Genomic DNA, 14,178 nt, shown 5'->3' with positions numbered 1-14,178 from the left:
CTTATTTTAAATTTCAAATTCTTAATTTCCTAATGCACATAATATTAAGGCAAATCTCTAAAGACATATTTCTTATAAAAGTCCAATATCTTCTGTTTACCCACCTCTCCACTTTATTTTTAGAGATGCATTTTCAGAGCCCCTAGCCATTTGTTCAAACAGTTCAATATCCTCCAGATTCAATAAACAGACTACTATTGGTTCCAAGTGTATTTTAAACAATTTGGATCTTACACATTATGAAAGTTGGCTGGATCAAGGATAACAGGGTTCATATCCAAAAAGCAAAGTGGTTAGATCAGGATAACTATAAAATAGATTGAACATCTAGACATGAAACATTTTGAAAGGAAATTTTCTATCGTGGTGCAATTTCTCAGGCACTAACAACATGCTCAACAGTAAACGCAAACCCTCCCAACACACACACACACACACACACACAATTATGCAAGCTAACAATTGAAAATGCTTTAAATGATGCCTACTACTTAGTATATCCTCTGTGAATGCTTGCTAAATAAATAAATCCACATGTGAAAAGCTTTTTTGGTATCAAAGATCTAAATCCCAAAGGCTTTGTAGGAGGTCTGCACCAATGGTTTGCACTTCTGGGAGAACTGTGTTTCAAACAACTTCATGACCAACTTTGTACCTGCTCTTTCTCAAGTCCAGAGAAAATAAGAAAACTGATATTTTACTTTTCAACAAACCGAAGCAGAAATAACTTAGTAAAATGATTTAAATATAGGTAAAAAGAACACTTGTAATGAAGCAGGTGTTAGAATATCGCTCAAGAGACTAAAATTTAGTGGTATGCTTGAGGACTCATCTGATTACTTTGACAGCTTCTGAGAGTGTAAAAATTCTGGCAGATTGTGCATAGGCCAATTGCGGGCCAAGTTTTACAAAGATTAATGGAATTATGTGATGAATTTGATCAATGTACTCTTAAAATTAAGAAAGTTCATGTCAAACCTTTCCTTTATATTTTCCTCCTGCCTACATCTACTTACCTATAATTTTTGCTGCCAGAAGAAACAAAAGCAAAAGGCAAGTGAATTTATGCCTAAGTTATTGAGAATAAGTTATCTCATTTTTCCCTGCACAGTCAGATAATTTTGGAGAAAATAAAAATCATTAAAATGCCTATTGAAAAGAACTCAACACTTGACTCCTATCACTTGTCTTTCCAAATATGACTGCATCATTGAAATTCAGGCTCTTTCCTGGGAGAAGCAGTTCAAAAGGTAACTTAAATGTTTTAGATTGTTTCCTCCTGGAAGAATGTATTATTGGATAAACGCTTGTGTGCTGTTACATCTCAAAAACACCAAAAAATAAGATAACTTGATACAATCTTGTCCTTCTGCCAGGAAATTATTTACTCTTTAAGAGATACTTAAACCATTTAAGCAATAATTTCAAGTAAAGAAGTTGACAAAGATTATATATTGATGAAATCTCCTGAAAACCTATAAAAATCTTTTCTGTTGTTGTTAAAAAAAAAAAAAAAAAAAGAGGGGCGCCTGGGTGGCTCAGTGGGTTAAAGCCGCTGCCTTCGGCTCAGGTCATGATCCCAGCGTCCTGGGATCGAGCCCCGTGTCGGGCTCTCTGCTCAGTGGGGAGCCTGCTTCCCCCTCTCTCTCTACCTGCCTCTCTGCCTACTTGTGATCTGTCTGTCAAATAAATAAATAAAATCTTTAAAAAAAAAGAATAAAAACCACTAATAATTATGTAGGAAAGATACATTGAAGAATTCTAAACTGATAGGTATTAAGGAGAAAGAAAATGTCTGCATAGTCTCTAAGTATCTCCCCGCCCCCCCTCCGCCCCCACCACCACCAGTTTACTAATGATTCAGGTGGTTTTAAGGCAAGAGCACAGATTCTTTACCCCTGCCTCCAGGAAATATAGTTTAAGGTACTTTCTGAGTGGGGCTGGAGTGTGTGAATGGCTTCAATTAACATATTGTAGAAGAAGACAAACAACAACTTTACAGGGAGAAAACTAACAGACACTTGCCTGATCAAGGTTAATATCATCAGTAACAAGTCATTTTGAGACTGTGTGTCCTCCAATAAGATGCAACAAATGGGGCTTACCATCTCTAGAGTAAACTTCCCCCAGATCTATAACATCAAGCTATTATGAGAAAATAGAAGAAAAACATTGAAACTCTTTATAGAAAATACCCAACCACTGTTTCACAAATTGTCAAGATTATGAAAAGCAAATTCCTTGACAGAGAACTGTCACGGCTGGGAGGAGACGAAGGAGGACTAATGACTAAGGGGAGGGTAGTATCCTGAATTGGATACTGGAACCGATGAAGAGCAGATTGTGAAAAAAAAAAAAAAAAAACTGAGGAAATTGGATTAAACTCTGTAGTTTAATTAATAGTAGTATAACACTATTAATTTCCTGGTTTTGATAAGTATACTATCATTACATAAGAACTTATCATTATAGGGTGCTAAATTATTATTATAGGGTGCTACATGAAGAATATGTCAGAGCTCGTTTCAAAGTTTCTACAAATCTAAAATTGTTTCGAAATAAAAAGATTGCTTCAAAAACTTTTAATAACTTTTAATATACTCATTGACGTGAACCTGAAACTAATGTGTTATATATGGCAGTTATTCCTCAATAAACAAAATAAAACAAAACAAATCTGTATCAGTCTGCTTGCACTGCTATTATAAAATACCATTGACTAAGTGGCTTAACAATAGAAATTTATTTCTCAGACTCCTAGAGGCTGGGAAGTCCCAAGGTCAGAGTGCCAGTTGACTAGGTTCTTAGTGAAGACTCTGTTCCTGGCTTTCAGATGGCCCCAGTCTCTGTGCCCTCACAAGGTGGGAAGAGGACAATCTCTCCTCTTTTTATAAAGCCATTAATTCAATCAGGAAGCCACACTAATTCAGTTTTAAGGCCCCACCCTCAGGACCTCATCTAACCCTTAATTTCTCCCCAAAAGCCTTGTCTTCAAATACTATCACATTGGGGGTGGGCCTTCAACATATAAATTTGGGGGTGGCAGGACACAATTCAGTCCATTGCAGTAGCTCCCTTCCAAATTTCTAAGAGTAGAAGTGTTCTTTCTCAATTGAAAATGAAGACTTGTCCCTAAGAAATCTTATGACCTAACTCCTTATTTTTATAGATACAAATATAAATATCTATTTGTTTTGTTTGTTTATTCAGCATCCATTACTCATTCCACAGATCTCTTCCCAATCCCAGTTATAGCTCAAGAGTGCCCCCCTCCACTGCTTGACTCCTTAGTCCATGTGGCTCAAGTTGAAGGCTAAGAGGAACAAGAGCCTACCTAGGTTTAGTAATTTGAGAATGATATTCCCATCACTCCACCAGAGCCAATGAAATGTAATGAGACTTTTACTGAGATTGGTGATAGTTTCTCTTCCCTACTGGACTTGAATTTGGAAGATGTGAGGAACTACTGTAACCAACATGTAGGAAATGGAACAGAGAAACAAAGAGATCCTGGAGACATCATTTGTGTGTCTGATTAAGCTGTCCCTTGTGTTCACTCTATCCCTAGTCTTTCCAGTTATATAAACCAAATAAGTCACTTTCTTGCTTAAGCCATATTGGATCTGTTTTTCTGACATTTGTACCAGTGAGTACAAATACTGAATGTAATTAACATGGATAAAAACTCTCAAGATGTTTGAGCAAAAGGAAGTGGTAGAATGTATTCATAGCATTTGGACCTATTTGGACAGACTTGAACTTTTACATAGTATTAATTGCCATTGTTATTATCATTACTATTACTAACATGGCTATCAATAGAACTGTGGTTATAACAAACGCCCTGAGAAGTAATGCACCCTGAGCAGTAATGTTCCTCTGTAACTACAGATCTCCCGTCTGTCAAATAGGCATTAACAGAGAATTAATCCCCAAGGGTTCTTAGGAATATTATTTGAGATTGTATAAATACATACATATGGCTCAATATATAGTCATAAAAACAAGTAATCAATAAATAATGTCTTATATTCTATCTTCTTTTGATAGAAAAGCTAAAGTATTTTATTTTCTTTCTGCCATTGATATATTCTCTTGCAGTTTTTATGCTCCAAAATGCCTCTTTCTGAGAGTTATTCAACTTTCATGGAGGCACATTTAAAGGGACTGTACCAAATAATCATTTATATTACAAGTTTCTGCTGTCCTAAAGCAGCCATGTGTGTATAGATAGCGTGGCACTGTCCAATTTGGTAGCCATGAGCCAATGTGAATTTTTATTTTTAGGTTAAAGTTAAACAATATTAAAATTCCAGTTCCTTGGTCACATGGGCTACATTTCAAATGCTTAATACCACCTGATACTAGTAGCCACCACATTGGGTAACACATTGGTAACATTCTACCGCTATCAGCAGAGGAAAGTTCTGTTGGAAAATGCTACGCTCTAGTTGAAAAAAAAAAAAAAAAAAAAGTGAAGGAGAAACAAACACACTCCAAAGGTCCAAAGCTCAAAATTTAATTGTGTTTTAAGAAAGGGTTATGTGATGGGACGCCTGGGTGGCTCAGTTGGTTAAGTGGCTGCCTTCGGCTCAGGTCATGATCCCGGCGTCCCAGGATCAAGTCCCACATCGGGCTCCTTGCTCAGCGGGGAGCCTGCTTCTCCCTCTGCCTCTGCCTGCCACTCTGTCTGCCTGTGCTCACTCTCTCTCTCTCTCTCTTTCTCTCTGAAAAATAAATAAAAATAAATAAATAAATAAATAAATAAATAAATAAATGGTTACGTGATGATTGCCAGTATAATAAATCTTCTGTAAGGAATACCTTGAGGCTAACTTATTGAGAATTCCCCATTATGTCCAGAGTGGAAATGTATTGCTCTGCAAAGAACACATCTAATCATCAGATTTCATGTGCAATGATGCCACATTGTGATAATATCTTAGCTCTTAATGTCATACTCTTTGTCCACCAAAGGTCAATATTTCTACCTTAGCCATCTGCAAAGTAATATGCATCAGGTACTAATTAAATTTTTATAGGTGTCCAATATGGACAACTATTTTCTTTGGGGTTTCCCTTTTCCAGTTCACTTTCCGCAGCACTGGAAGAGTTATCTTTCTAAAAGCAGTTTTGATGACATCGTCCCCTGCTTAAAAAGCTTCAGTAATTCTTACTTCCTAGGCAGTCTATATACCTTAGCAGGTTTACAAAGCCCCTCTCAGTATTTGCTTAACCTATTTGTTTAGCTTCATTTGCCATTTCCTTTCTGTCTTCCCTCTGGCAACATATTCTTCAATATTTCAATATGTGTTTCCTTTTTTTTTTTTTTTTTTTTTAGCTCCCTAATCTTTTATCTTTTCCTAGAATGTTTTTCCATCTTCTCTCTGCTTAGGGTCTCCCCTTATCTTTTCAGACACAGCCGAGACACCCCATTTGCCATTATATTCCGGGCATCTATGAACCACTTCACTCTAATGGTCCCTAGGGTTTACTACACACTTTCATAAGAATACTATTCCATTCTACTCAAAGTATTTCTGTGTGTTCCTGTCTCCCCCACTAGACTTTGAACCCTTACCAGACAGACACCGCGTTTTATGCCAGAGATACCTCACCTGCTATACATCCACCGCATATAGGTATTTGGTAACTATTTATTGGCTAAATATCCTTTTATACTTATACTATCAATTTGTCTAAATTTTATTGAGTTTGGAAGTGGCATATTCAGTCTCACCTGATTATTTTACAGATGAGGAAGCTGACACTGACAGACCATCGTTTTTCTCAAGGTCACATTGCTAACAGAGATGAAGTAGCTAAGGGAAATTAGATGTGTTGAATGTTGATTAAGCATTTAATATAGATGATACTTCACTAGCTCCAGATAAGGAAATAAAACAGAAGAAGGGAGTGATCTCTGGTTTCCTGGGTGGTGCAGTCCATTAAGCATCTGACTCTTGGTTTTAGCTCACGTCCTAATCTCAGAGTCATGAGATTGAGCCCCACCTTGGTCTCTGCACTCAGTATGGAATCTGCTTGGGATTCTCTCTCCTACTCCCTATACCCCTTCCACTCAGGCTCTCGCTCTCTCTCTCTCTGGATTTCTGCTCCTCAGGGAGTCTGCTTTTGCTTCTGCCATCTCCCACTTGTGCTCATGCTCTCGCTCTCTCTCTCTCTTTCAAATGAATAAATAAAATCTTTAAAAAAATAAAATAATAAAATAAAAATGTTTAAAATAGACAAAAAGAAGAAAGGAATGATCTCTTTTAACTTATGAAAGGAAGAAAAAAGAAAAAAAAAGATGTTGGATTTTTTTAAAGATTTTATTTATCTTTCAGAGAGACAGCACACAAGCAGGGGGAGCAGCAGGCACAGGGAGAAGCAGGCTCCCCACTGAGCAAGGAGCCTGATGCGGGACTCGATCCTAGGACCCCAGGATCATAACCCGAACCTTAGGCAGACCCTTAACTGACAGAGCCACCCAGGCATCCCAGGATGTTGGATTTTGATGCACAAATCCAGAATTTTGCAGTCTGAGGGGTAGAGCACTGCAATATCCATTCCTCTTCAACAGTCCACATGAAGGCGTGGAGGTGGTAGGAAGGGTAAGCTATTGGAAAAATTGACTAATGCAGGAATGATAACTACTTCGTAGATATTGTTTTTTTAGCTTATTTCTTTTTCAAACTCTTTTCAGAGTTAAGTTTTTAAAACATGGGGCTAAGAATGTCATCAGCCTTCAAATGTATCAATACCGAACCAAAAAAGCATAAAAGGATCAGAAAATGACAACAATGGCATCAGTCCACTGTTCTGCACCAAATACTATGGGGAAAAATATAAAACAAGAAAGTCTTCATTATGATTTATAGAAGAATGTTGAAAATGTATGCATTATAGAAATAATGAATTACATAAAGTAATTCGCTGTCAGAAAAAAATTTAGATAGTATCATGGAGTGTCCGCCTATAAGTGCCATCATAATGCACACTGCCCATTAAGAATCTCTGCTACAGACAGTTTCTCCTTCAGTACAAATAAGAGATATATACAACAGAATGACACATAATATATTTCAATTCACAGGTTATTATTATGGTTTTTAATCATTAGGGAAAAGTGTTAATTGATACTTAATTGAGTGAGTGTTTGATTTGACTGACTATAGTAAGGTAATTTGAGCTTATTTCTAATCATGATTTTGATTCTTGTTTCCTTAAGAATACATTAATCTATTCAATATATACCTGTTGAGTGCAATCTGTATAGGTAGTAAAAAGTAGGAGAAGGTCCATGAAATTTGTAATCTAATAGATCTGAGTTTTATAGCTTGTTCTGCGATTTATTATCTCTGTAACCTTTAGAAAGTCATATAAAATTTTCTTAGCTGTAGTTGTTTTGTTTGAAAGAATTTTTTCACAAGATTGTGGTGAGATTTAAATAATATGTTGAGTATAAAGATGTTCAATAATGGTAATTACTCTTATTTGTCACTGAATTTTAAATATGAGCAGGAAGACATTCTAAAAGCTTAGTTGCTAGTGTTGAGAATAAAATAACATAAATCAGAATTCAATATCAATTCAGTACAGGCATAAGAAGTCAGCCAGCTTCTAAATTACCATTGTGAAAGTTGAAAACTTCTTTCCTTGGGGATTTTCCAGTTTGGGATCTGATCTTCTAACTAGTTACAAACCCCAAAACTGTATCTGCAGCTGGTATGCATTTTAAGACCAAATGGGTTTTATTTGTATTTGTATCTCTGGAATACACAGATAAATAAAACAAAATTATTATTTAAGACATTGCTTATTTCAAAATTCAGAAGGGATAGACAAATATGTGCAGACTGGTATTACTCCCTGGACAAGAAGATAAAGCTAAAAAAAAAAATTAGTTTGTCTGTATTTTACTATAAGAATCCTTGGCTATTTTTTAGTTCTAGGCCAGTGAAATGTTAATTTAAAATTATATGATATTTGTTTTTCATGAGTCATGTAGTTTATTTCCACAGCTGGACTCTAACAATGCATTGTGGATAAATATAGCCTAAATAAAAAGACCCCGTTTTTGGCCATGATGCCTGAGTTAGCACTTGTAAATCCTCAGGAAACTTTGTTCTAAATATTAAGGAAAAAACACAATGATTGAGAAATGTTTTATCTGCATTTTAACACAAATATAAACCTCAGACTGCTGATGGGATTATGGTCCATTTTTATGAACAATAAAGCAACATTTGAAGGAAAAATATATACTTGGGTTAACCTTGAATAACAAATGACTATAAATCAAAGAGAACATTTCTTTATAAATTTGAACCACACTTAGTTTTCATGTATGTGGATTTTCCAGGGAAGAATTTAGGCCAAAGACAGAAACAACACCTGATCTCTTTGGAATCTGTAACCCATGTGTGATATTACAAAACACCAAAGTGTGGCTTTTAGTTGAACTGACCAGAAATATATTTACCATACCAACATATTTTCCTTTAATTTTAAAAGATTTTATTTATTTGTTTATTTGAGAGGAGGGGGAAGGGCAGAGGGAGAGAGAGAATCTCAAGCAGATTCCATGCTGGGTGTGGAGCCTGCCTGGGTTCTATCTTACATCCCTGAGATTATGACCTGAACAAAAATCAAGTATCAGATGCTTACCTGATTGAGCCAACTAGGGACCCCCATCTTTTTCTTCTTAAACCTTATTAGATGAGGAAACATACATTGCATACTTAGACTGTTGTACACATGATCTATTTCTCTTTATAACTGCAGTATAAAATAGTACTATTTTGTACTCCTTCTTTTAAAATAAGGTCAAATAACTTCCCTAAAATCATACAGCTAGTAGATGTCAGATCTGGGATTTGAACTCGGGCAGAGTGGCTGTGGCTGTATCTGTGTTCTGTTCTTAGCCACTATATTTGACCATGCCCAATTATAATTGGGGATAAATCACTTAACTTCTCTACATGTCATTTGCCTCATCAATAAAAATGGGAAATTAATAGTACCTTCTTCATAGGGTTCTGTCTGGAACATAGTAACTATTCAGTCTAGCTGTTAGTTATTACTGTGTTCTGTGTAATAGGAAAGCAAGACCTGTAACAACTCAGTTATGTGTTTTTAATGCACCTGATTCTACTCTAAATGCATGCGTGTTGGGGGGAAATCTGGCAATAGCCCTAAGTGTGTAGTACTGCCATATCCTATAGGAAATTTCTATGTGTAAGTCACACAAAGAGAGTATACAGCTGATTCTCCTACCATTAATTATCCTATTAGCCATTGTAAATCAATATAAGGATAGTTGAAGAGGCTAATAATGAGGACTTTTTGAAGAATTTTCTGTGAACTATGCCTGTATCCCCTGGGATTTGAGAAATGCAGGTACTGGTGTCTGACATTTACTGGATATTATGGTTAATTTATTGCGTTGTTTTGATTGGCCACTTGGTGTCCAGATTAAACTTTGTTTCTGGGGGTCCCTGTGAGGGTCCTTCCAGATGCAATGAGCATTTTAATTAGCAGACTCAGTAAAGTAGACCCTCCAGTGTGGGTGGGCATCTATCAATCCCTTAAGGGCCTGAATACAACAAAAGGTGGGAAAGGAGGAGGAATTTACACCTTTTCCTGCCTCACAGATTGATCTGGAACACCTCATCTCTTACTCTCCTGCTCCTTGACTGGATTTATGCCATTAGCTCCCCTCGTTCTGGGATCTTTGGACTTAGACTGAATTATATCACTAGGTTTTCCAGGTCTCTGGTTTACAGCTTGTTGGCCTCCATAGTCCTGTGAGCCAGTTCCTCATGATTCTAGAGGAAAGAATGTTAAGGATGAGTTGTCTGAATTGGTTCTGGGGTTCTTGAAATTGGCTCACTAGTCTGATTAGATTTAAAGACTCCAATAACTCCATTTGTAGTATTAACGAGAGCACTGATAATCCATATTGTGATCTGTTCAGAGATACACAAATGTTCTGCACAGGATATTTCTCATTGACTTCTTATAAGAAGCCAGGAGCTAGGTGACTATTCCTACATGATACTTTCAAACATTTTTGGAAAATTAATGAATATAATGACATTGGTTGGTTGTTCCTAATGTCCTTGGGCAAAGCGATGGGAAAAAAAAAAAAAAAAGAGAGAGAGCGAGTGAGAGATAAGCTCAGGGATTAGAATTCCCAGCTCTAGGGCAGCCTAAATGACCTATGAGCTTCTAAATTTTCCTGAAGGAGAGGGTTACCTCCTTAGCCCTTGGACTGAAAGTGCTGAAAATCAACGCGGAACCTCATCCTGTGGCCGAATGACAATGCAGGTCAACTCTCAGCCTCACAGGGTGTCTACTGTTTCAGGTAGGGGCACTGATTGGGAAAGAATGAGATCCTGTATGGGATGAAGGGATGTGGAAAGACAGGGGTTAGAGCATTAGGCCTCTAAAGTCTGATGAGCCTTCCTTCCCAGTGGAAGAGGTTTCCCCAACCCTGATGGAAGCATACACTGGAGGAAAAAAAAATGTGTGTGTGTGTGTGTGTGTGTGTGTGTGTGTGTAAAAGAGTGGCTCTACCTGGCAGAGCCAAAAGGGGTGGAGGAAGGGGGCAGGGTGAAGAGAAAGAGAGAGAGAGAGAGAGGGAAATAGATTGGAAAAAAAGTCTATATCTTCACAGAAGGTGAAACAAGAGTTTGATTTTTGTCCACAGACCTGGATTTTACAAAAGGGGATCAGCATGGAGTCATTTTTAAAAGAAATCCATTCCAAAAGATCATTTGTAATGATGTGCTAATAAATCGATTCTTTGAAAAATAAAAAAGGGATACCAATTTATAGCATTTTCCAATCTCTGTGGTATAAATAGGTGTAAATAATCCCACCATAGCCAAATTCAAGCTACCACTATGGCATGGTGGGGGGGTGGCCTTGAGAAGAGATGCATAAAATCAGCTCTCGAACCAGTATGATTTAGAGCCACCATAGCACTGAAGAGTGAGGGGAGATTTGAAAAGCAGCCTACCAGTAAAGACATTGTCTTCATCAGAGGAATTGCTATTAGAGACCTACTCCTGGGAACCTCAGAGGAACTAAGAAAAGGCCAGTTATTGCACATCTACCCTATCTAGATAGCACCACAACTGTCGTCTGGTCAAGGAACTTTCTTTCTTCCCCATCCCACTTCCTGTTCAACTTGAACTCTGATGGATCACACTGACTGGGGAGTAGGTAGGCAAGTTCTGGAGAGGAATTGAACACTGACCATTACCTCTATGCACCCCCTCTCACTTTGGTTTCCCATCTTGAAGAAAGGACAAAATGTTGGAAATAGGAAACTCCATGTTGGATGGAGAACCAAATTTCATTTTCTACTGGGGTTGGACTTTCTAATTACTAAACAACTGAGAAGTGACAAGGAAAGCTATGTGAACTGCCTGGGGTTTCATCTAAGGAAGCTATAAGAAAAAATAAAGTTTGCTTTTGATATTACCTGCCAAATCAGTTACATATCTTCATTGAATCTTCTGTGTCTGATCAATGCCACATGAGATTATGTTAAGAGTTCTGCATTGTTTCTGCTCTCATTTGTAGATAATATGATTCCTTTAATAATGAAGAATCACAGAGAGGTAGACAAATCAAATTTAAGATGATGATTTATGTAAATGTGTCAAAATGAAAAGAGCTTATTTGTGGGAAAGTAGGGACATCTATATGAATGTCTGCAATTATATTTGATCCCAAATTACTCTGTAAAGTTTCTATTCTGTTTGTATACCTCAATCCCAGTTTTCATGAGAAATTAGAGGTACCTGTTTATAGAATAAAATATTTTCTAAAAAAGATTGCATATTGGAGCCCCTGGGTGGCTCAGTGAGTGAAGTGGCTGCCTTCAGCTTGGGTCACGATCCCAGGGTCCTGGGATCGAGCCCTGCATTGGGCTCCCTGCTCAGCAGAGTCCCTGTTTCTCCCTCTCCCTCTGCCTGCCGCTCTGCCTACTTATGCTCACTCTCTCTGTCAAATAAATAAATAAAATCTTTAAAAAAAAGATTGCATATGTTCTATTTGATGCCACTATATTCAGTAAATGTAGAAAAGGATTTGATTGGATGACAGGGGTATCTTGTGAAACAACCTGTATTCATGCATAAATTCACATACACATGAAAATTCTCAGCAGACCCAGTACTCCTGTAATACTCTCCCTTCAGTGTATAAAAATCCAGGCTTTCTTCCCACCTCTGCTACATCTGCTATATGATTTAGGCAGCTCTTTTGACCATTCTGAGCTTTCTACATAAAATTTTCCCAACTTCAGAGAATTCCAATTTGTATACTAGTACTCCAAAAGCCTTCTTTTCAAATGTTGCTATAAACCATTACAGGATTTCTAGTCTTGTCACTAGAACCTGTACCAAATGGTCATAAGTTTAATTCTTCAATCAACTGGCTACCTGCCCACCTTCAAACATAATTAGAATACTTGTGTTCTTAGGTCTCTGATAATTGACTTGCAGCATTTAATACACACAATCTTATATAACTGGAAAGGGAATATAATGTGCATGAAAACAATTATTTTTGAGTCCCAAAAAAGTGAAAATAACTTAGAACATATAAAGGCAATGAGGTGTTTGTACAATATCAGCCAACCAGTTTGATTTTTTTCTTTCTTTCTTTTCTTTTCTTTTCTTTTTTTTTTTTTTTTGGTCACTGGAATGATTGTTTTCCAAAATTGATCATCAGAATTGACCCGTTGTTTTGATGTTATAAAAGTACAATCTATGTTACTCTAAGGGGGACTGTTTCCTATTAAGGGCCATTGATCCACAGAAAATAAATCAACTGAACACTGCACAAGTATACACATAGCTTATAAACAATCCATTTCTCTTCTAAATTAAAAAAAAGCAAATGAAATGGTTATTTATACACAAACCATATATCATCTCTAAAATATGTTATTTTAATAGCATGTCAGTTAAAAGAAAGAAGGGTAAGAAAAAATACTAGAGACAGAAAAAGAAAAAGAAATTAACACACATGCCAAAGAACCCTACACAAAGGCCAGAGGAGAGAATCAGGTTTCTGTCCATAAATGTAAAGGGGAAAAGAGAATTGCAGATACTAACAAGGGCATGCAGTTCAGTGTTTATGTGTGGGGCTGGGGGTGTGTACCCACATAAGTATGAGAGAGTCTAAAAAAGAAGAAACAGATTTCTATATAGCAACATTATTTCCTAGAATCATAGCTCCTTACTATGTTAGTAGTACTATGTTAGCTCCTTCTTGTTAAAGGTATGTTTTATGCCCATTCTTATAGGAATAGTAATAATAAAAAAAAAGATGATTTCTTAACCCGTGTATTGTGGACTTTATAAATTAAATTGCAGGCTAACATCTTCCAGCCGCCACCCATACTTGTCAAGTAAGCCAAACTTCAGTTCTGTCATTACCTTGAATCCTCATGCCTTTCAATGACATTCCTGGAACAACAGTGTAACAATTAATAACATTTCTAAGCACGAACAGTTTCACACATATTTTCTTTTACATAATTGGCTTGTCCCAAAGACCATGTTTTAAAAACTACGGGTTCATGATCACGACAGAGTGACGTTTCCTATGGACAGGCATTGGAAGTTGCACGTTCACAAGTCAAATTTATTGAGACAGGAAAGAAGTTGGAGTTTGGGTTTAGGTATCTATAGCTTAAAATTCAGGGTCCGTTACTTATTAAACATTTAATTTTACATAGACTTCTTATGTATTCTGAATCATTTTCCTGTCTTTAAAATGAAGATAATGGTATCATTTCAAATGGGTCATTGTGAGGATTAGAGTTGATAGATGTGTAATTCCTTCAGTGTAAAGGTGCTCTGTAAAAGGTAGTGGCAACTCTTGACATTGTTACAGTTTGCCTAAAATGGAGCACAGGAATTTTTTTTTCATTTTCTTATTTTGAAAACTATCAATATGAGAGCTTTAGTGTTTATAACTAGTTTACATTTAATTATATGTGAATGCATATGTATACACACACACACACACACACACATATTCTAATTATAAGTAACTAGAATATGTAATATACTCAGTATATTACTTAGCAACTCCTGATAAGAAATATTTTTAAGTGGGGCACCTGGGTGGTTCAGTGGGTTAAGCCTCTGCCTT

This window comes from Martes martes (genome assembly GCF_963455335.1).
Source record: "Martes martes genome assembly, chromosome: 10".
Classification (NCBI taxonomy): domain Eukaryota; kingdom Metazoa; phylum Chordata; class Mammalia; order Carnivora; family Mustelidae; genus Martes; species Martes martes.
Note: the sequence above shows the minus strand (reverse complement) of the source record.